This window comes from Anabrus simplex, chromosome 2 (genome assembly GCF_040414725.1).
Source record: "Anabrus simplex isolate iqAnaSimp1 chromosome 2, ASM4041472v1, whole genome shotgun sequence".
Lineage (NCBI taxonomy): Eukaryota > Metazoa > Arthropoda > Insecta > Orthoptera > Tettigoniidae > Anabrus > Anabrus simplex.
The window spans coordinates 39,263,910-39,285,209 of record NC_090266.1 but is presented as its reverse complement, the minus strand read 5'-3'; positions in this window follow the sequence as shown (position 1 = coordinate 39,285,209).

Genomic DNA, 21,300 nt, shown 5'->3' with positions numbered 1-21,300 from the left:
TATCCGTAGAGCAGCAAGTATGAGTTGCACGTCTTTCAGCCCTGGCTGACTACAAGGTATCACGACATTGCCTGAGGCCCGCACATCACATAAACCATTAGTGTTAAGTGTTCGAGGACACGAAACATGAGCTCGTCGCCCGACACGCTCCCGGAGTCATAATCAAGATCTATGATAACGATAATAAGACTTCAATGTTTACCCAAGCTGGGATATAAGGGACGTAATACGCAGCATTAACACGAAGTCCGTTCATGTTGGCGATAAAAACGTTACCAACTTGGAGCGACAGTTGCAAGTTGTCGCGGAAATCCACATGGACAGTGCAACAGGAAATTAGCAACTAAATGCATTTCTGCGAAGCGTTGGTGGTTCTTGACTTGGTGCTGCTAATCTATGAGTATGATAAAAAGGATTCCATAATAGAAATTGACACAAGGATTTCGTGGATCACAGAGACGTAAGAAGGTGACGGATTGAACTTGCGGACAAGGAATTAACTCGAGTATAAGTTACCACAACGAAATTCGAGATTGTTTTATTTCCTATTTTGCTTAAAATTTGATAGATCTGAATAGGTCTGAATAAATAATAACGATATAATAATGACTTCTTCAGCTCCAAAGACAATGGATTAAAGACCAACAACCAGGTACAAAACTACAGAGAATTATCAATACCTGTGAAATAAGTACACTGTTTTGTACGAGCATGTTTGCTCCATTCACTTATACAGCCTAGGAGTCTGAGCTCCTAAAATAAATTCAGTCCAGCCTCTCAGAGGTATAAATTCCTATATCACAATGTTAACCTAAAAATTCTCATACAATCACTTGGCCCTGGTTTGGGCTCGTCGTCTGCACAACTGTTTTGTAATTCACATGCTCCAGAAGGAACTGCACACCACAATTTATTTTTCATTTATTCATTTATTAATGCCTTTTTTCCGTGGCGAAGTTAGGGCTCGAGGTCCTCTCTTCCACTTGACCACATACTATTCAAAATCTTAAATAAAATACTGAGATATTTAAAATAGTTAAAACTACCTGCAGGTGACCTTAAATCTTTGTAAAGAGCTCCTTTCTCTGACCTGATCTGGCAGGGAATTTCATAATCTGGCGCCGGTCACTACAAACGTTCTATTCATTTTATTTGTGCGGTGAACTGGAATAGAAAGATAGGATCTGGAACGTGTATTTAAGTTGTGAAATGATGATAAAAAGGTGAACTTAGAAGAAATATACAGTGGCTGACTTTCAGCTACCACTCTGATCACCGTTGTTAAAATGTGTAGCTGCCGACGGTTATCAGGCTTCAGCCATGAGAGAGCCATATAGTATGGGGTGATATGAACATCGTACCCGATAATGCAAATAAATCGCAGGCAGAAATTCAGTGCTTGTTGATGTTTAAGTGTTCCTTATCTCGTCATATCCACTAGAACAACGTCACAATAATCAAGAATAGCTATAACCAGTGTCAGTATTAATTTGGCCTTAAGCTCAAATGGAAATACACCCCTTTGCCGTTTAAGAGGGTGAAGCCCTCGAAAAATCTTTTTACTGAATTTTTTCGTGTGATCAGACCAATCAAAAGTTTCATTCATAACTACGCCCAGATTCTTAACTGTTTTAGTGTAGGGAATAACGTTACCATTCAGTAGGATAGGCGGGATTGCAACATTGTTTGAGCAGTTCAGTAATTTTCGTGATCCAATTATGATTGCCTGAGATTTTGCGGAGTTTAGTATAAGAAAATTTCGTTGTGCGTGTATACTGAATCGTCGGAGGTCATTCTTAATATCTTGTATTGTTTCATCTTAGTCTGAAGTCTTGCAGCGTCGATAAATTTGAATATCGTCAGCATAGAGGTGGTGTGTGTTATTTCCTGTCACAGATGGTATGTCATTGATATAAATACAGAAAAGTAAGGGCCCTAGAATACTGCGCTGTTGGGCACCACTAACTTTCGTTCTCCATTTAGAGGCCTTGTTGTTTACTGTTACACGCTGTTGACGTTACTCAAATAAGAACTAATAAACTTAAGCGCAGCGAGGTCAAAATTTAGCAGTTCCTTTTTCTTTATCATAGTCTGAATGTCTATAGTGTCAAAGGCGCTACTGAAGTCAAGAAGGATAAGTATAGTGAGCAGTCGTTTGTCCACAGCGTTTCTAATGTCTTCAATAACCTTCAAAAGTGCTGTCGCGGTACTGTGACCCTTCTTAAATCCAGATTGCAAAGGGTCCAAAAGAGCATTTTTATTTAGGTACTCCAGAACATGCTCGTATATTAAATGTTCAAAGGCTCTAGAAAGCGCAGGGAGTATGGACACCGGACGATAGTCAGAGGGTGATTGTGGGTCTAAACTCTTAGGTACCGGTATAACTTTGGCTGTTTTCCAGACAGATGGGAAAGTTTCGTTTAGTAAACAGTAGTTCAGTATGTGCGTCAGTATAGGCAGGACAGCACCCATAATGTTAGGTATAATTGTAACATATTGATGGCTACTAATAAATAAAATCATGAATAAAAATATATAAATAAAATTACTCAAAAAGGTATTAAAATTAATAAGCATAATTTACCGAAATGTCCGTAGTATGGGCGCCAGAGTTCACCAGAATGGATCCCTCGAATTTAGAACTGTATATCCCAGGGCGTGTACATAATGCTGCGTACTGGTACATCTGCTGCAGGCCTTACCTAACCTCCTGAAAACGACTAATTAGGTAGGAACTGCACCTAGGTTCATCAATAACACTGATTCTAAAATAGCTAACTATATTGAATATTGAATTTTCACGACCACATTGTAATCGAAAGCGACTTTCAACCTATTAGGTCGTGTTACGTACATTTAGTACGTGATGAAGAGATGTTAAGTACAGAACAAAAATGGCCAACCAGACACCAGTGGGATCCGAACCCACAACCTCCCAATTTCGCGTCGGTTGCTCTACCAATTGAGCTATGGTGGCCTAGGCCATCTTTGTTCTGTTGGAAAGGATCTAAGCTACAGGTCTGGTACTACTACCATCACACTGTAGAGTGCGTTCAAGTTGCCCGTTGAGGGCCAAGTCAATGAATACTGAATTTTCACGACCACATTGTAATCGAAAGCGACTTTCAACCTATTAGGTCGTGTTACGTACATATAGTACGTGATGAAGAGATGTTAAGTGCAGAACAAAAATGGCCAACCAGACACCAGTGGGATCCGAACCCACAACCTCCCAATTTCGCGTCGGTTGCTCTACCAATTGAGCTATGGTGGCCTAGGCCATCTTTGTTCTGTTGGAAAGGATCTAAGCTACAGGTCTGGTACTAGTACCATCACACTGTAGAGTGCGTTCAAGTTGCCCGTTGAGGGCCAAGTCAATGAATACTGAATTTTCACGACCACATTGTAATCGAAAGCGACTTTCAACCTATTAGGTCGTGTTACGTACATTTAGTACGTGATGAAGAGATGTTAAGTATAGAACAAAAATGGCCAACCACACACCAGTGGGATCCGAACCCACAACCTCCCGATTTCGCGTCGGTTGCTCTACCAATTGAGCTATGGTGGCCTAGGCCATCTTTGTTCTGTTGGAAAGGATCTAAGCTACAGGTCTGGTACTAGTACCATCACACTGTAGAGTGCGTTCAAGTTGCCCGTTGAGGGCCAAGTCAATGAATATTAAATTTTCACGACCACATTTTTAATCGAAAGCGACTTTCAACCTATTAGGTCGTGTTACGTACATTTAGTACGTGATGAAGAGATAATATCTTAGGATATCCACTACAACACCAAGGCGTACACTCAGCCTGAAAATGTGACATGAACTGGATTTCTAGATCACCTCCGGAAAGAAAGCTGGAAGATGGTCAGACAGAATCTTTTGAAAAATATCTCCTCTCTCTGAAATGCCTTCCTATTGTGTGTTTTATGTGACATCTATCAATTTTTGTTTATGTGACAAATTGTCAGTGTCTACTGTAAGTGGGACAGATTATGATAGGGAAAATGACAGACGTATATTTCTCTGCTCCTGGTGTGAAAACGAACTGTTATGTGAATAAGTCAATGTTCTTCAATATTTACTTTATCTTTCCTCTTCTTTGATGTAAACTTCGTAAACGCAATGATAGTAAAAATATTATAAATATTCGAGTTTTAAAAAATCACACATTTTCCTCGTTCTAATATGATAAATGTTTCTTCTTATTTCTTATTATTCTACCGTTTTATAACACCTGTGGGGTCGCGGGTGCAAACTGTCGCACATGTAGATTTGGCCCTGGTTTACGTCCGGATGCCCTTCCTGACGCCAACTCTATATGGAGGGACGTAATCAGTATTGCGTGTTTCTGTGGTGGTTGGTAGTGTAGAGTGTTGTCTGAATATGAAGAGGAAAGTGTTGGGACAAACACAAACACCCAATCCCCGGGCCAGAGGAATTAATCGGACGTGATTAAAATCCCCGACCATCGTCGCCATAAGACCTATCTGTGTCGGTGCGACGTAAAGCACCTAGCAAAAAAAAAAAAATTAAATCCCCGACCCGGCCGGGAATGGAACCCGGGACCCACTGAACCGAAGGCCTCAAGGCTGACCATTCGGCCAATGAGTCGGACTAATAAGATAAATGTTTATTAACCAAATATTTTCTCAAACAGCACATTTTGTTTTAGTATTGCTACCTTGTTTTAAGTTCGTACTTGTATATTTATGTTTAGTATATTCGTATATGTCCGCCTCTGTGGTGTAGTGGTTAGCGTGATTAGCTGCCACCCCCGGAGGTCCGGGTTCGATTCCCGGCTCTGCCACGAAATTTGAAAAGTGGTACGAGGGCTGGAACGGGGTCCACTCAGCCTCGGGAGGTCAACTGAGTAGAGGTGGGTTCGATTCCCACCTCAGCCATCCTGGAAGTGGTTTTCCGTGGTTTCCCACTTCTCCTCCAGGCAAATGCCGGGATGGTACCTAACTTAAGGCCACGGCTGCTTCCTTCCCTCTTCCTTGTCTATCCCTTCCAATCTTTCCCATCCCCCGCAAGGCCCCTGTTCAGCATAGCAGGTGAGGCCGCCTGGGCGAGGTACTGGTCATTCTCCCCAGTTGTATCCCCGACCAAGAGTCTGAAGCTCCAGGACACTGCCCTTGAGGCGGTAGAGGTGGTATCCCTCGCTGAGTCCGAGGGAAAAACCGAACCTGGAGGGTAAACAGATGATGATGATGATATTCGTATATCCATACGCTTTGTTTGTAAAACGCCTCGTGGTGGTTTTAAACGCAAATGTTATTAATAAAAAGGACAAATAATCTCGGCTGATATAACGGTGTTTAAATTACACAAGGCGTGTTGTTGACTTCGGGCGTGTTACTGGACTCCTGAAGGACAAACCTCCGTCATCCCAGCATTTCTGGAACATGTAGCGGTTATAACAGGCCTTTCTGGGTATAAAGAAGTTTAAAAACTCCCAATGTTGCATCATTTCGGAGAACGTAGACTGGTACATTTCAATGCCCCGTAGTACTGGTTTACATTGAACAGACCATAGAGCCCTTTCATGAGCCTTGGCTGTCAAGATGACTGATGCGTAGACTGCGTTATCAGCCGTATTGCTTTAATCAATTTAGTATAATGAATGCTTGAAATGTTCGCACATAATGTACAGTAAAATGTAAGGAATAGGTCGAAGGTACAATGAGATTCCTCATTATAAACCCATAGGTCGCAGTGAAGTTTCCATTATACACGTAAAAGAGTTTTGATAGTTCCAGAAATTATCACCAGGATTGTCTCCTTGCATTCCTTACGCGGAGGAGCAGATGAAGATGAAACAAACAAGTTTCATGGGGCACTAAATGATAGAACAGTCAAGGATATGAACGTGATAATATGCAATTTCAATTCAAGAACTTAAAATTGGAGCGCAGAATGTGAGAATATAATGTGCACATGAGCGGGAAATATTGACATTAACAGGGAAGGTAAACGGCTATTGGACTTCTGTGCTAAAATGAAATGGCGTCTGGCTTTTAGTGCCGGGAGATCCCAGGGTGGGTTCCGCTTGCCAGGTGCAGGTCTGTTGATGTGACTCCCGTAGGCGACCTGTGCGTCATGATGAGGATGAAATGATGATGCAGACAACACATACACCCAGCCCCCATGCCAGAGAAATTAACCAATGATGGTTACAATTCCCGACCCTGCCGGGAATCGAACCCAAGCATTTGCCTGGTGTGAAAATGGGAAACCACGGAAAACCATCTTCAGGGCTGCCGACATTGGGGTTCGAACCAACTATCTCCCGAATACTGGATACTGGCCGCAGTTAAGCGACTGCAGCTATCGAGCTCGGTAATTTGATTAAGAAGAGTGAATTAAGATGGTAAGAGAGCAGTAAAATGGTTTCATACAGAAACAGGATTACGTAGTAAGTGCGGATCTCCCAGGATGACATTAAGCTGTACTAATTCCAGGCTAAAAGCAATGGAACAGGAAGGATTGCAACAATTATCAAGGCATCTCTTTGATAAGCATGCTAGTAGATATTTCAGAAAACACGAGGTGGTGAGGAATGAAGTTAGGTCAATTAGGGGTTGGTTTCACACCACAGCGAAGCTGTGAAAACAAGATAGCAGTTTTAGTGTACGCTTACTAACTGGAAATTGCTAGGAGAGAAACGAACCGTTATACTCATGTTTCGTAGGTCTGTAAAAACCGTATGACAGAGAAAATCAAAGGTGTGATTGTTGACAGTTAAGCTGCAGTGAGAATTGATAATATAGTGAGTTCCCGTTTCGAAGTAGTTTTAATAATAATAATGTTATTTGTTTTGCGTTCCACTAACTACTTTTAAAGGTCTTCGGAGATGCCGAGGTGGCGGAATTTAGTCCCGCAGGAGTTCTTTTACGTGCCAGTAAATCTATCAACACGAGGCTGTCGTATTTGAGCACCTTCAAATACCACCGGACTGAGCCGGGATCAACCTGCCAAGTTGGGGTCAGAAGGCCAGCGACTGAATCGTCTGAGCCACTCAGCCCGGCCGAAATAGTTTTACCCTTATTGTCCATCATTTTCACGGATCATTTACTGAAAGGTATACAATAGCAAGTATGCTTAGTTAGCAATTAGGGACTGGAATAGTAATTTGCCAGCTTCTTTAAAGTCATTTAATAAAGGACAAGGTTAACAATTGATGGTGTATCTGCCACCTGGGCAAAAACTGGTGATTGATTGATTGATTGATTGATTGATTGATTGATTGATTGATTGATTGATTGATTGATTGATTGATTGATTGATTGATTGATTGATTGATTGATTGATTGATTGATTGATTGATTGATTGATTGATTGATTATATCTGGTACAGTAATGCAGCCTAATCGTGTGGGCGTAATTGTATACAAACGTTAATCAAATGCTCCGCTCACCTTGTAAAAAAGTACTGAATGGTTTTTATCTCTGGAACTGTCATATCTTCAGATTGTTCATATGTGTTTAGGGCAAGGTTCTTGATTGCTTTTGTTTAGATGCCCTTTTTTTTTTCATAATTTAGATGAGAAATATTATTTTCATCAAAATTAACGAAATGAGTAGGTTTGATGTAGATGTTTAAAGAAATGATTTCTTCTATATTATATCACATTTGACATTTGTAAATTACTGTACAATTCAATGCTGCTTTCAGTGTTAAAGGGCCGATTCACTCTAAATGTTCGAACTTGATCTCTTATGTATGTTCTCTTATGTGTATCTCTCGAAGAAATGACTGAGTTTTCAACTCCCAACCTTGTGCCTTATGAGAGATCAGTTGAAAGTTTTGATTTGCCTCGGCGAAATTACACTGAACTGCTATTAATTGCGACTAGCAAGCCAGATGAACATACCTATTTTGCTTCTGGACTAAACATCGTAACTGTGAAATCCACTCAGAATGTTGGAATAATCTTTAAGCGACTATCGTACTGAATAACAACATTTCTTTAAGCAATTGAAGTGTAATGAATAGGGAATAAGTGATTTTTTTCAGACACAGATGAGAGTACTTAGACAGCATAAAACACAGAGAAGCTAGATTCCTTACAGTTTGACGTCCTGAAGCTCCCCCTCGTCAAACATTGTTTCAATTGGTTACTTTTAAAGTTATAGATCACTCGATTTTTCATTTTCATTTTATGTCAGGAGAAGAATGTTTCAACGTCGACTCAACGTTCAGTGCAGATATACTGCAAGTCTGGTGTAGAAAATGGATGCGGATTAGAAAAATCGAAGGATACCTACGTAATGGGGAGGAAATTAATTGTTTTTGGAAGAGTTTTATCACAGGCAGGGAGATGAACTGAAAAGAACGTTAATTCTAAGAACGTTTTCTTTGTAGTTTCATACACATTAATTTGTTCCTAAAATTTTCCCAGCACAATCTCTTGATATTTAAAATGTGAATCATTTTCTAAGTAGATAAACAATATCATTCAACACACGATTTTCATGTGTTGATTTACACATTTATTGTTCATTTCATAAGATGTTTAAACATTCCTCATTCTCTTTAGAAGTTCCGAAACGTTTAAACGAGTTTAACAAAAATTGAAAAATTTTATGCAAGTAATTTCACGTTTCCATGACTTCTTCAGTTTATTTATTTAATCTCGTGTCAGAAACATATACATGTAAGCCACAATTCAAACATTGTATTATTTGTGACCAGAACTTGGCTATTTCCAATGAATTTAATATGAAGTAATGAAGGTCTACTTGAGAACAGGAGGCTGAACACAGTTGCATTGCAACAAGTGGTGTACAGTATGCACTTCTCGACATTCAAACTGAATATAATTACTATCATAGTATCCCAAACTGGCTATATTAACCTTTGATCTTCGCACTCCAAACCAAATCTCAGTCTATTCAAGGGACTTCCAAGTCAGCTATTTCTCGTCATGGCCGGGAGGGAAAAATTTCCGACATTCTTCTCCAGCCAGCGGGAAGGTAGGTCTTAGTCTTCCATAGTTGTAGACTAGCTTTTTCCACGGTCGTTGTAAGTTTCACTGATGTTCTAAGGAAGTTCTTCCTTGATTTCTGTCGTTGCGGATGTGGTTTGTACCCATGGGTCCTTTCGTGCTCCAATTTATTTATTTCCTTATTGGCAGCTATTTCTCTTCGAATAGGAGGTGGTGCTAATCTTGCGAGATGGTAAAGCCATTTAACAGGAGTATATTTCAAGGAGCCTGTTAAAATTCTACCTGTTTGGGCTGCGTGGAACCATATCAAACAGGGCAGGCAAACTCTGCTGCGGAATAACATAGCGCCCTTACAGAAGTTCGATTGGTATCAGGATGACTTACCCACTGTGATCCAACCATTTTCCTGAGGAGATTGTTCCTAATGGATACCTTTGACTTCTTAAGTTAAGAATAAAGTTTTATAAACAAGAAATCTAAAATATATTGATGGGTGAGAGCGAAAAGTTTATAACTTAAAAAACTGCATTTTTGAGATTTTTTTTGCTAGGGGCTTTAGGTCGCACCGACACAGATATGGCGACGATGGGACGGGAAAGGCCCAGGATTTGGAAGGAAGCGGCCGTGGCCTTAATTAAGGTACAGCCCCGGCATTTGCCTGGTGTGAAAATGGGAAACCACGGAAAACCATTTTCAGGGCTACCGATAGTAGGATTCGAACCTACTATCTCCCGGATGCAAGCATTTTTTTGAGATTTTACCATCAATGTGTAGATTATTCCGACCTCTAAAACCTCCAAAAGTTTTACAACAAAATATCATGTATTCATCCCAGGAAGCACTTCAAATGGTTTTCAGTGTTCTGACATTAGTCTCATTGCTTAATTCGAAAGGTTTACATTTTGAGTTGTAACTCTTCTCCAGATTATAATAAATGATGTATACTATGTATACGCCATTTTCATAAAATAAGTGAACTCCTGAGTGGCAATTATGTAATCTGCTGAAACATCATGGATTTTGAATTGTAACATTATCGTTCTTGGCCATCGATAAATTCTACCGATACATGATTAATTATTCACAAACGTTTACAATGTTTTACTTACGGGATTTGCCAAAATAACAAATTCATTTTATGTGTTCATTGGGGATTGTATGCATTACCGAATCATATCATATGCTTTTAGGCACGAGGTTTACGTCTATTTCGTAGATAATGTGATCACAATTGTTTCTTATCTATTTCAGCTGCGCAGCATATAGTAATTGTTAACCACTTTGTTTTGCATAGAGTGCTGGCAGGTTTATAAGAAAAGGAAATACAGAATTGTTTCTTATGCCATTGTAACACTTCGTAAAATTATTTTTCGATGGGTAAGGTATTCTTCCTGGGTGAAATCTTTGGGAACGTGAAGTTTTGAATTAGCGAAAGTTTCCGAGAAGCTCGACTGAGTGACAGAAACTCCTCTGCAGGATCGGCACCGAAGAGGGGTGAAGTACAAAGTGGGGAAAAGGAAGTGCGTGTTTTGTGTTGGAGAAAATCAGAGGGTGGCAGGGGACAGAAATTGGCAAGCTGAAGCGTCAACCACCTACTTCCATCTGGTGTTGCATCATTCACTGTCATTCACAGGCGAAACACATACGAGGAAAACACTGAATTACGGACTCGCACTTTGTACATGAACATTCATGTAGTCCTTTTCATATTCAAATTGACAACTAAGTTACAACTGTGTACATGATTCATTTCAGATACTAAATGTGAAAATCACAAGAACTCAGTATTTAATGCAGTATGTAATCACAAGTTGATATTCCCCGTTCGAAGATATATTTGATTCCTTAGTTTCAGAAATCATGATTCTCGATAATATCATTAGTCGAATGAACAACGAAAAAATTATCTTTCGAAACTGAAAGCCGTGATCAACTATCGACTATCCTTACTGTTTCTAACCTTCCGAAGGAACAGATCCCTGAGAATGCCAGGCACAGTTTCCGGTGAACTGTTGACCGTGGCCTACAAGTCGGCCGTCAAAGCTTAAGTTCTTATATACTAAGTCAAATATCATGATCCTATATTTATAATATACATGGGTTTACATTTACACTGAACAGAGTTCATGTTTTATATTGTGATACAATTGGATTTTAAGTTTTAAAAAATTCGTTCTACTTACTGCCCAGAATTGAATTATTTGTAAAGTACAGGTTAAAGGAGTTCTATTCCTGAACCAAACCCATATGACAGTAGTGGTATGTTACGATAATTACAATCAATCAAGTAGCTAACGAAAATGGGTAATGACATTGAACCTTTGGTGAAGAACATTTTCCTCATTCACCATTTTGATTTGTGACAGCGGAAGATTTAGGAAACAGCAGAACGTCGGGTGTGGGCTAAGTAAATGCAAAGCTTTATTTTTTAATGTAGGTGAACCGTTAGCCAGTTTACAGCAAGCAAACAAGGTGAGATCAACGAACAGTTTAACAATAAAGTTGGAAATATATAAGATTATATACGAGGGGACATCTAAAGTCAGTTATACATTATTATGGCTGGCCAAGTAACTTTTATTGAATGCTGCGCTTCACTACAAAATAACGCAGACACTTGACACTATTTTTCAACATAGTCACCAAGTCTCTGTAAACGACGGTATGAACGTTCTTCCATTCGTTCATTTCCCCGACAACAGAAATCTGCTCCTTGGTCACGGAGCCGTTCGAGAACCGCTGTGCGAACTTCCTCGTCGTTTGAACACCCCCCCCCTCCACTTTGCAACCGATCTTCTTTCAGCTTGCAGAAAAGATGGAAAACGCATGGTATAATATTTAGACTGAATGATGGATGCTTCCACACCTCCCGTCGAAAACGTTGAAGCAAGGCTTGTGTTACGCGTGGCCTGTGGGGAGTAGCATTGTCGTGCAGGAGAACAATACCTTTGCTTAATTTTTCTCGCCTCTTCTTCTTTATGGCGTTGAGCTGTGACGTCAGTGTTGCACAGTAAGAATTTGCATTAATGGTTATGACATTCGCCATAAACCCTTGTGTACACAATTTCTTGACAGTTTGTCCGTGATCTTCCCTGCCGATGGTGCAACTTTACATTTTTCCACGCAGGTATGGTTCATGTTTGTGGGTTACTGTAGTCACGTCCTAGTTCATGAACCATGGGCAATGGCTGAGTGGCCTAGTAAGTGGTCCTGAGAGTCAGGATACCAGTTGCTATGGAATGGGAGTGGGCATCTCGTACATATTCTGAGTCATGGCCTTCCTTGTGCTCAGGCGGCTAGGACTATACAATTCACCGGTGGTCCATAACCGTTAGAGGAGAGATCCTCACTTGGACTATGTGCAAGTAGGGCAGCATCCTGCTTCATGTATTTACCGAGCTCAGAACACTTTAAGCAAGCCTCGGACCTATGGGAGTAATGGAGTCCCACTCCAATTTGTCAGGCGAGGGACTCCTTGGAAACAATTTTTCGAACGAAATGGAATTCGATGGGGAGCTATCAATATTAATGGGGCTTATGGAAGAAAGAAGGTAGAACTGGCTGAGTCAGCAAAGAGGATGCATCTGGATGTGCTAGGAGTAAGTGATATTCGGGTCAGGGGAGATAATGAGGAAGAGATAGGAGATTATAAAGTGTACTTGACGGGTGTTATAAAGGGAAGGGCAGAGTCTGGGGTAGGGCTATTTATCAGGAATACAATTGCACGCAACATAGTTTCTGTTAGGCACGTAAATGAGTGAATGATGTGGGTAGATTTGTCAGTGGGAGGAATTAGGACAAGAATTGTGTCCTTGTATTCACCATGTGAGGGTGCAGACGAGGATGAAGTTGACAAGTTTTATGAAGCATTGTATGACATCGTGGTCAGGGTCAACAGCAAGGATAGAATAGGGCTAATGGGCGATTTCAATGCGAGAGTTGGGAATAGAACTGAAGGATACGAAAGGGTGATTGGTAAATGTGGGGGAGATATGGAAGCTAATGGGAATGGGAAGCGTTTGCTGGACTTCTGTGCTAGTATGGGTTTAGCTGTTACGAATACTTGCTTCAAGCATAAGGCTATTCACCGCTGCACATGGGAAGCTAGGGGTACCAGATCCATAATAGACTATATCTCAACAGACTTTGAATTCAGGAAATCTGTTAGGAATGTACGGGTTTTTCGCGGATTTTTCGATGGTACAGACCACTACCTGATCTGTAGTGAACTAAGTATCTCTAGGCCTAGGGTAGAGAAAGTGAAATCTGTCTGCAAACGAATAAGGGTAGAAAGTCTCCAGGACGAGGAAATTAGACAGAAGTACATGGATATGATTAGTGAGAAGTTCCGAACAGTAGACAGTAAGCAGGTTCAGGATGTAGAAAGTGAATGGTTGGCATACAGGGATGCTGTAATAGAAACAGCAAGGGAAAAGGCGAACGTCTTGGTGGAATGATGAAGTGACAGCAGCCTATAAACGTAAAAAGAAGGCTTATCAGAAATGGCTCCAAACAAGGGCCAAGGCAGACAGGGATTGGTACGTAGATGAAAGAAACAGAGCGAAACAAATAGTTGTTGAATCCAAACAGAAGTCATGGGAAGATTTTGGTAATAACCTGGAAAGGCTAGGTCAAGTAGCAGGGATACCTTTCTGGACAGTAATAAGGAATCTTAGGAAGGGAGGGAAAAAGGAAATGAACAGTGTTTTGAGTAATTTAGGTGAACTCATAATAGATCCCAGGGAATCACTGGAGAGGTGGAGGGAATATTTTGAAAATCTTCTCAATGTAAAAGGAAATCATCATGGTGGTGTTGCAAACAGCCAAGCTCATGCGGAGGAGGAAAATGATGTTGGTGAAATTATGCTTGAGGAAGTGGAAAGGATGGTAGATAAATTGCGTTGTCATAAGGCAGCGGGAATAGATGTAATATGACCTGAAATGGTGAAGTATAGTGGGAAGGCAGGGATGAAATGGCTTCATAGAGTAGTAAAATTAGCGAGGAGTGTTGGTAAGGTACCTTCAGATTGGACAAACGCAGTAATTGCACCTATCTATAAGCAAGGGAACAGAAAGAATTGCAACAACTATCGAGATATCTCATTGATTAGTATACCAGGCAATGTATTCACTGGTATGTTGGAAGGGAGGGTGCGATCAGTCGTTGAGAGGAAGTTGGATGAAAACCAGTGTGGTTTCAGACCACAGAGAGGCTGTCAGGATCAGATTTTCAGTATGCGCCAGGTAATTGAAAAATGCTATGAGAGGAATAGGCAGTTGTGTTTATGTTTCGTAGATTTAGAGAAAGCATATGACAGGGTACCGAGGGAAAAGATGTTCGCCATACTGGCGGACTATGGAATTAAAGGTAGATTATTAAAATCAATCAAAGGCATTTATGTTGACAATTGGGCTTCAGTGAGAATTGATGGTAGAATGAGTTCTTGGTTCAGGGTGCTTACAGGAGTTAGACAAGGCTGTAATCATTCACCTTTGCTGTTCGTAGTTTACATGGATCATCTGCTGAAAGGTATAAAATTGCAGGGAGGATTCAGTTAGGTGGAAATTTGGTAAGCAGTTTGGCCTATGCTGACGACTTGGTCCTAATGGCAAACTGTGCCGAAAGCCTGCAGTCTAATATCTTGGAAGTTGAAAAAAGGTGCAATGAGTATGGTATGAAAATTATGCTCTCGAGGACTAAATTGATGTCAGTAGGTAAGAAATTGAACAGAATCGATTGTCAGATTGGTGATACGAAGCTAGAACAGGTCGATAATTTCAAGTATTTAGGTTGTGTGTTCTCCCAGTATGGTAATATAGTAAGTGAGATTGAATCAAGGTGTAGTAAAGCTAATGCAGTGAGCTCGCAGTTGCGATCAGCAGTATTCTGTAAGAAGGAAGTCAGCTCCCAGACGAAACTATATTTTCATCTGTCTGTTTTCAGACCAACTTTGCTTTACGGGAGCGAAAGCTGGGTGGACTCAGGATATCTTATTCATAAGTTAGAAGTAACAGACATGAAAGTAGCGAGGATGATTGCTGGTACATGCAGGTGGGAACAATGGCTGGAGGGTACTCGGAATGAGGAGATAAAGGCTAATTTCGGAATGAACTCGATGGATGAAACTGTACGCATAACCCGGCTTCGGTGTTGGGGTCATGTGAGGCGAATGGAGGAGGATAGGTTACCTAGGAGAATAATGGACTCTGTTATGGAGGGTAAGAGAAGTAGAGGGAGACCAAGACGGCGATGGTTAGACTCGGTTTCTAACGATTTAAAGATCAGAGGTATAGAACTAAATGAGGCCACAACACTAGTTGCAAATCGAGGATAGTGCGACGTTTAGTAAATTCTCAGAGGCTTGCAGACTGAACGATGAAAGGCATAACAGTCTATAATGATAATGTATGTATGTATGTAGGTAAGGAGGTGTGTCTCCATTCAACAAACGCTGCCTTTGTTTGAGGTGTGAAATGATGCACCCATGTCACATCGCCCGCGTAATGACGTGGCTTAGGAAATCATTACCTTCACGGAGTAAAGCTGAAGGAAGTCCAGAGACGCCATAAAACTTGCGCCTTTATGTGCAGGTGTCAGTGGTCGCGGAACACAGCTTGGCCACAATTTCCGATACTGCAGACGATCCCGGACGATGCAATAAGCACTGCCTATTGAGATGTGCATCGACTGAACCATGTCCGCGATAGTTACCCTGCGATTGCTGCGGATCATTTCCTCGATTTCCTGGACATTGTCGTCAGTGCGTCTTTGGAAAAATTGTTGGCACTATTTTACTATGGTTGGACGAGAATCTGTATGCAGTCCATTTTACGGTGACTACCTGTGCAATGTAGACGTATTGCCCACAAGAAGCGTACTGTCCCACGTACATCAACTTTGGAGTACGTTCCCAGTTGACGGGCCAATTCACTCGCACACTGTGATGCACCTGTCATGAGTACCGCAGCAGAACTGTGCAGGAAACCCGGAGTTTGTGGTCTCTTCTGACAATGTGCCATTCTTGTTACCCAAAGTTTTCAGCGTAGGGTGACATGTGAAAGTTATTTCAACCCTCCGTAAAAAAGAATTATTAGTCCTTGGTGAAACCCAAATTACAAAAGTGAATTATAATTCCTACAGAGCAATGAAGGAAGAGGTGTGCTTACAGAGTAGGCTTTAAGCCCCATCTTGTTGGGTTAAATGACAAGGATGGTACTTTCATCTACCGCTAAGTAAGTTCGAGTGTTAAAGACTCAGTCACTTAAACAGGATACAAAATGCAATTCAAATTGGGGATATTCTCTCCACCGGGAAATGAAATACCATAATATCTAGATGCCTCAAAATCAAACACATTACTCTAGAAGAAGAAATTTAGAAAAGGCCGAAAGTAGTAACACGCAGGTGATCCCAACATCACAGTAAATCCACAAACGACGGTCAAAAGTGAACGAGTGCCCAATTAAAACGGGTGTTAAGCCCAAATTGCGCTGGGAGTAGAAGAAAATAAACCGAAGACACTTAATGTCAAACAAGGGAGAACCCTAGTCTCAGCAAGAGAAAAGAGACAAGGTATGGTCTTAAAGTTAGTCCGGCATGGCGATCTAATGTAATCAGAACAAACACATTGGGTTGAGTAGCGGTCTCTTGGTACTCCAAGGCCCTTCACGAATCTAGCATATTTGGATTTGTTTTTTCATCCCACTATTTTCATTGAATTGGATGTATTCTAGAAATAATTCTGTAATTAATATGGGCATTAAGTAGAAATCTGCGACGAAGAATATCTGAAGGTCACAAAGACCAAGAAGTAGTAAAATATAAATACCTAGAGGCATGTAGTGCATGTCCAATATTTTATTGTAAATGAATATTCCCCATCAACAAAGTCTAACTCTGTTGTAAGTTACCACTGCCGTAGATTATAGAAGCTCAGGAGTTTGATGATGTGTTTCCTGTAGCCACAGATCACGTAATCATCATCGACCACACAATTAAGACTTGGAAGTACACATTTCTGATACTCGGGGTGGCGTCAGACCAATCAAATAATTAAGATACTGCCAGAATTCGGATATTTCTGGTTCTCTACTCATGTCTTTTATATTCTAACTCGCAAGTAATAAACATAAAGATTGGTTTATTATAACCAACCTCCTCTGCGAACCATGTGACCTTGCCGCGGTGGGGAGGCTTGCGTGTCCCAATGATGCAGATAGCCGAGCCGCAGGTGCAACCATATCGGATGGGTATCTGTTGAGAGACCAGACTAACGAATGGTTCATCGAAAGGGCGGTAGCAGCCTTTCGGTAGTTGCAAGGGCGGCAGTCTGGATGATTGACTGATACGGCCTTGTAATAATACTCAACATGGCTTAGCTGTGTTGATACTGCTACACGGCTGAAAGCAACGGGAAACTACAGCCGCAACTAACTCCCGAGGACATGCAGCTCTCTCTGTATGAATGATGTACTGATGATGGCTTCCTCCCGGGTAAAATATTCCGGAGGTAAACTAGTCCCCCATTCGGATCTCCGGGTGGGGACTACACAAGAGGGGGCGATCATCAGGAAGATGGATACTGACATTCTGCAAGTCGGAGCGTGGAATGTTAGACGTTTGAATCGTTGTGGTAGGTTAGAGAATCTGAAAAGGGAGATGGATAGGCTAAAGTTAGATGTAGTTGGCATAAGTGAAGTACGTTGGCAGGAAGAACAAGATTTTTGGTCAGGCGACTACCGAATTATCAACACAAAATCAAACAGAGGAAATGCAGGAGTTGGTTTAATAATGAATAAGAAAATAGGGCAGCGGGTAAGCTACTACGACCAGCATAGTGAAAGAATTATTGTCGTCAAGATAGACACCAAACCAATGCCCACCACAATAGTGCAGGTCTATATGCCTACTGGTTCAGCGGATGATGAAGAAATCGAAAGAATATATGAGGGGATAGAAGATTTAATACAATATGTAAAAGGTGACGAGAATCTAATTGTGATGGGAGACTGGAATGCAGTGGTAGGCCAAGGAAGAGAAGGTAGTACTGTACGAGAATTTGGATTGGGACGAAGGAACGAAAGAGGAAGTCGTCTGGTTGAATTCTGCACTGATCATAATTTAGTCCTTGCCAATACTTGGTTCAAACACCACAAACGACGGCTGTATACGTGGACGAGACCTGGAGACACTGGAAGGTATCAAATAGACTTCATTATGATTAGGCAGAGATTCAGAAACCAGGTGTTGGACTGCAAAACTTTCCCAGGAGCAGATGTGGACTCTGACCACAACTTGTTGGTCATGAAATGCCATCTGAAGTTGAAGAAATTGAAGAAAGGAAATAATGCAAAAAGATGGGATCTAGACAAGTTGAAAGAAAAGAATGTGAGGGATTGTTTCAATGAACATGTTGCACAAGGACTAAATGAAAAGGCTGAAGGAAACACTATAGAGGAAGAGTGGAGAGTCATGAAAAATGAAGTCAGTAGGGCTGCTGAAGAAATGTTAGGAAGGAAGAAAAGATCAACTAAGAATCAGTGGATAACTCAGGAGATACTAGACCTGATTGATGAACGACGAAAATACAAGAATGCTAGAAATGAAGAGGGCAGGAAAGAATGCAGGTGATTAAAGAATGAAGTGGATAGAAAGTGCAAGGCAGCTAAGGAAGAATGGCTGAAGGAGAAATGCAAGGATGTCGAAGGCTCTATGGTCCTGGGAAAGGTAGATGCTGCATACAGGAAAATCAAGGAAACCTTTGGAGAAAGGAAATCTAGGTGTATGAATATTAAGAGCTCAGATGGAAAACCACTCGTAGGGAAAGAAGACAAAGCAGAAAGATGGCAGGAGCATATCCAACAGTTGTATCAAGGTAAAGATGTAGATAAGTTGGTTCTGGAACATGAAGAGGCTGTTGATGCTGATGAAAAGGGAGACCCAATTTTGAGGTCAGAGTTTGACAGAGCTGTGAGTGACCTCAATAGGAACAAGGCACCTGGAATTGATGACATTCCCTCTGAATTACTGACTGCCTTAGGAGAAACCAGCATGGCAAGGTTATTTCATTTAGTCTGCAAGATGTATGAGACAGGAGAAGTCCCATCCGATTTTCAACAGAATGTTGTTATACCTATTCCCAAGAAAGCCGGTGCTGACAGGTGTGAAAACTACCGCACCATTAGTTTAGTATCTCATGCCTGCAAAATTTTAACACGTATTATTTACAGAAGAATGGAAAAACAAGTTGAAGCTGAGTTGGGAGAAGATCAATTTGGCTTCAGAAGAAATGTAGGAACACGCGAAGCTATCCTGACTTTACGTCTGATCTTAGAGGATCGAATCAAGAAGGACAAGCCCACGTACATGGCATTTGTAGATCTAGAAAAGGCATTCGATAATGTTGATTGGACCAAGCTATTTATGATTCTAAAGATGATAGGGATCAGATACCGAGAACGAAGAATTATCAGCAATCTGTATAAAAATCAGTCTGCAGTGATAAGAATCGAGGGCTTTGAAAAAGAAGCAGCAATCCAGAAAGGAGTGAGGCAAGGCTGCAGTTTGTCCCCTCTCCTTTTCAATGTTTACATAGAAAAGGCAGTAAAGGAAATCAAAGAGAAATTTGGAAAGGGAATCACAGTCCAAGGAGTGGAAATCAAAACCTTGAGGTTTGCCGATGATATTATTATTTTATCTGAGACTGCAGAAGATCTCGAGAAGTTGCTGAATGGTATGGATGAAGTCTTGGGTAAGGAGTACAAGATGAAAATAAATAAGTCCAAAACAAAAGTAATGGAGTGCAGTCGAACGAAGGCAGGTGATGCAGGAAATATTAGATTAGGAAATGAAGTCTTAAAGGAAGTAGATGAATATTGTTACTTGGGTAGTAAAATAACTAACGATGGCAGAAGTAAGGAGGACATAAAATGCAGACTAGCACAAGCAAGGAAGAGCTTTCTTAAGAAAAGAAATTTGCTCACTTCAAACATTGATATCGGAATTAGAAAGATGTTTTTGAAGACTTTCGTGTGGAGCGTGGCATTGTATGGAAGTGAAACATGGACGATAACTGGCTCAGAAAGAAAGAGAATAGAAGCTTTTGAAATGTGGTGTTACAGAAGAATGCTGAAGGTGAGATGGATAGATCAAATCACGAATGAAGAGATACTGAATCGAATTGGTGAGAGGAGATCGATTTGGCTAAATTTGACGAGAAGAAGAGATAGAATGATAGGACACATCTTAAGACACCCAGGACTTGTTCAGTTGGTTTTTGAAGGAAGTGTAGGGGGTAAGAACGGTAGGGGTAGACCAAGGTATGAATATGACAAGCAGATTAGAGCAGATGTAGGATGCAATAGTTACGTAGAAATGAAAAGGTTAGCATAGGATAGGGTAGTATGGAGAGCTGCATCAAACCAGTCTATGGACTGATGACTCAAACAACAACTATTGTAACAAGCAAGTGAATGCTGGTGATGTTGGCACACAAAAATATGTTTTAAGTCCTGGCGTGTGTCTTGGTCCCTTCACTTTGTTGTGTGATAGAAAGCCATTCGTTTGAAGCCAACGTCTCCAGAAAGTGTGTGTTTCCATTCACATGCTTATTTCCTCAGCGCCGTCTCCGATGTTATCGCCTTTCTCTCAATTCCGCTGTAGGATGTACAATAATGGAACTGTGATACTGAGGTACTTTTCCTTCGCGAAATTAAAATGGTAATGAAGGAGAGGTGGGGGATAAGAGAACGTTGAAGAGAGCGGTATGCTACAACAACTCAATCTGAATTCCGTTATGGAAATTTCAAACGAAATTAATTTTTCATGTTTTACGATGAATTTTGTAATCCATCTAACCCTCGTCTCTATCCCAATGAAATCTTTAGCATCTTTCATTTTGGAAACTTTCACGTCTTCCTACACTGTGTGCTGAACGTGTGTCGACAACAACGTCTCAAGCTTTACAAGTAACTTTGTCAAGTCCGTTCACAATGGGAGCACCCAATTCCGATACTAACGAATTTTTCATAAAGAATTTAAATGTTGCTGTAAAAATTATCTCCCGGTCAAGAAAGCCAAGAACAACGGCCGAGAGGATTCGTCGTGCTGACCACACGACACCGGGCTGAGCAGCGGTCATTTGATAGGCCAAGGACCTCCTGGGCTCTTGCGCCATAGGGTCGTTACCGATCAGAGGTGAAGATCATTATATAAGATCGCAAAGATTATGATTGCACATTACTTAACACAATACTTTTCCAACAACGGGAGGCCTGGATGACCTTGTTATTGTTGTTATCCCTGTCCCAGGCAATGATTCGACACTTCACATTGACACAATTTTC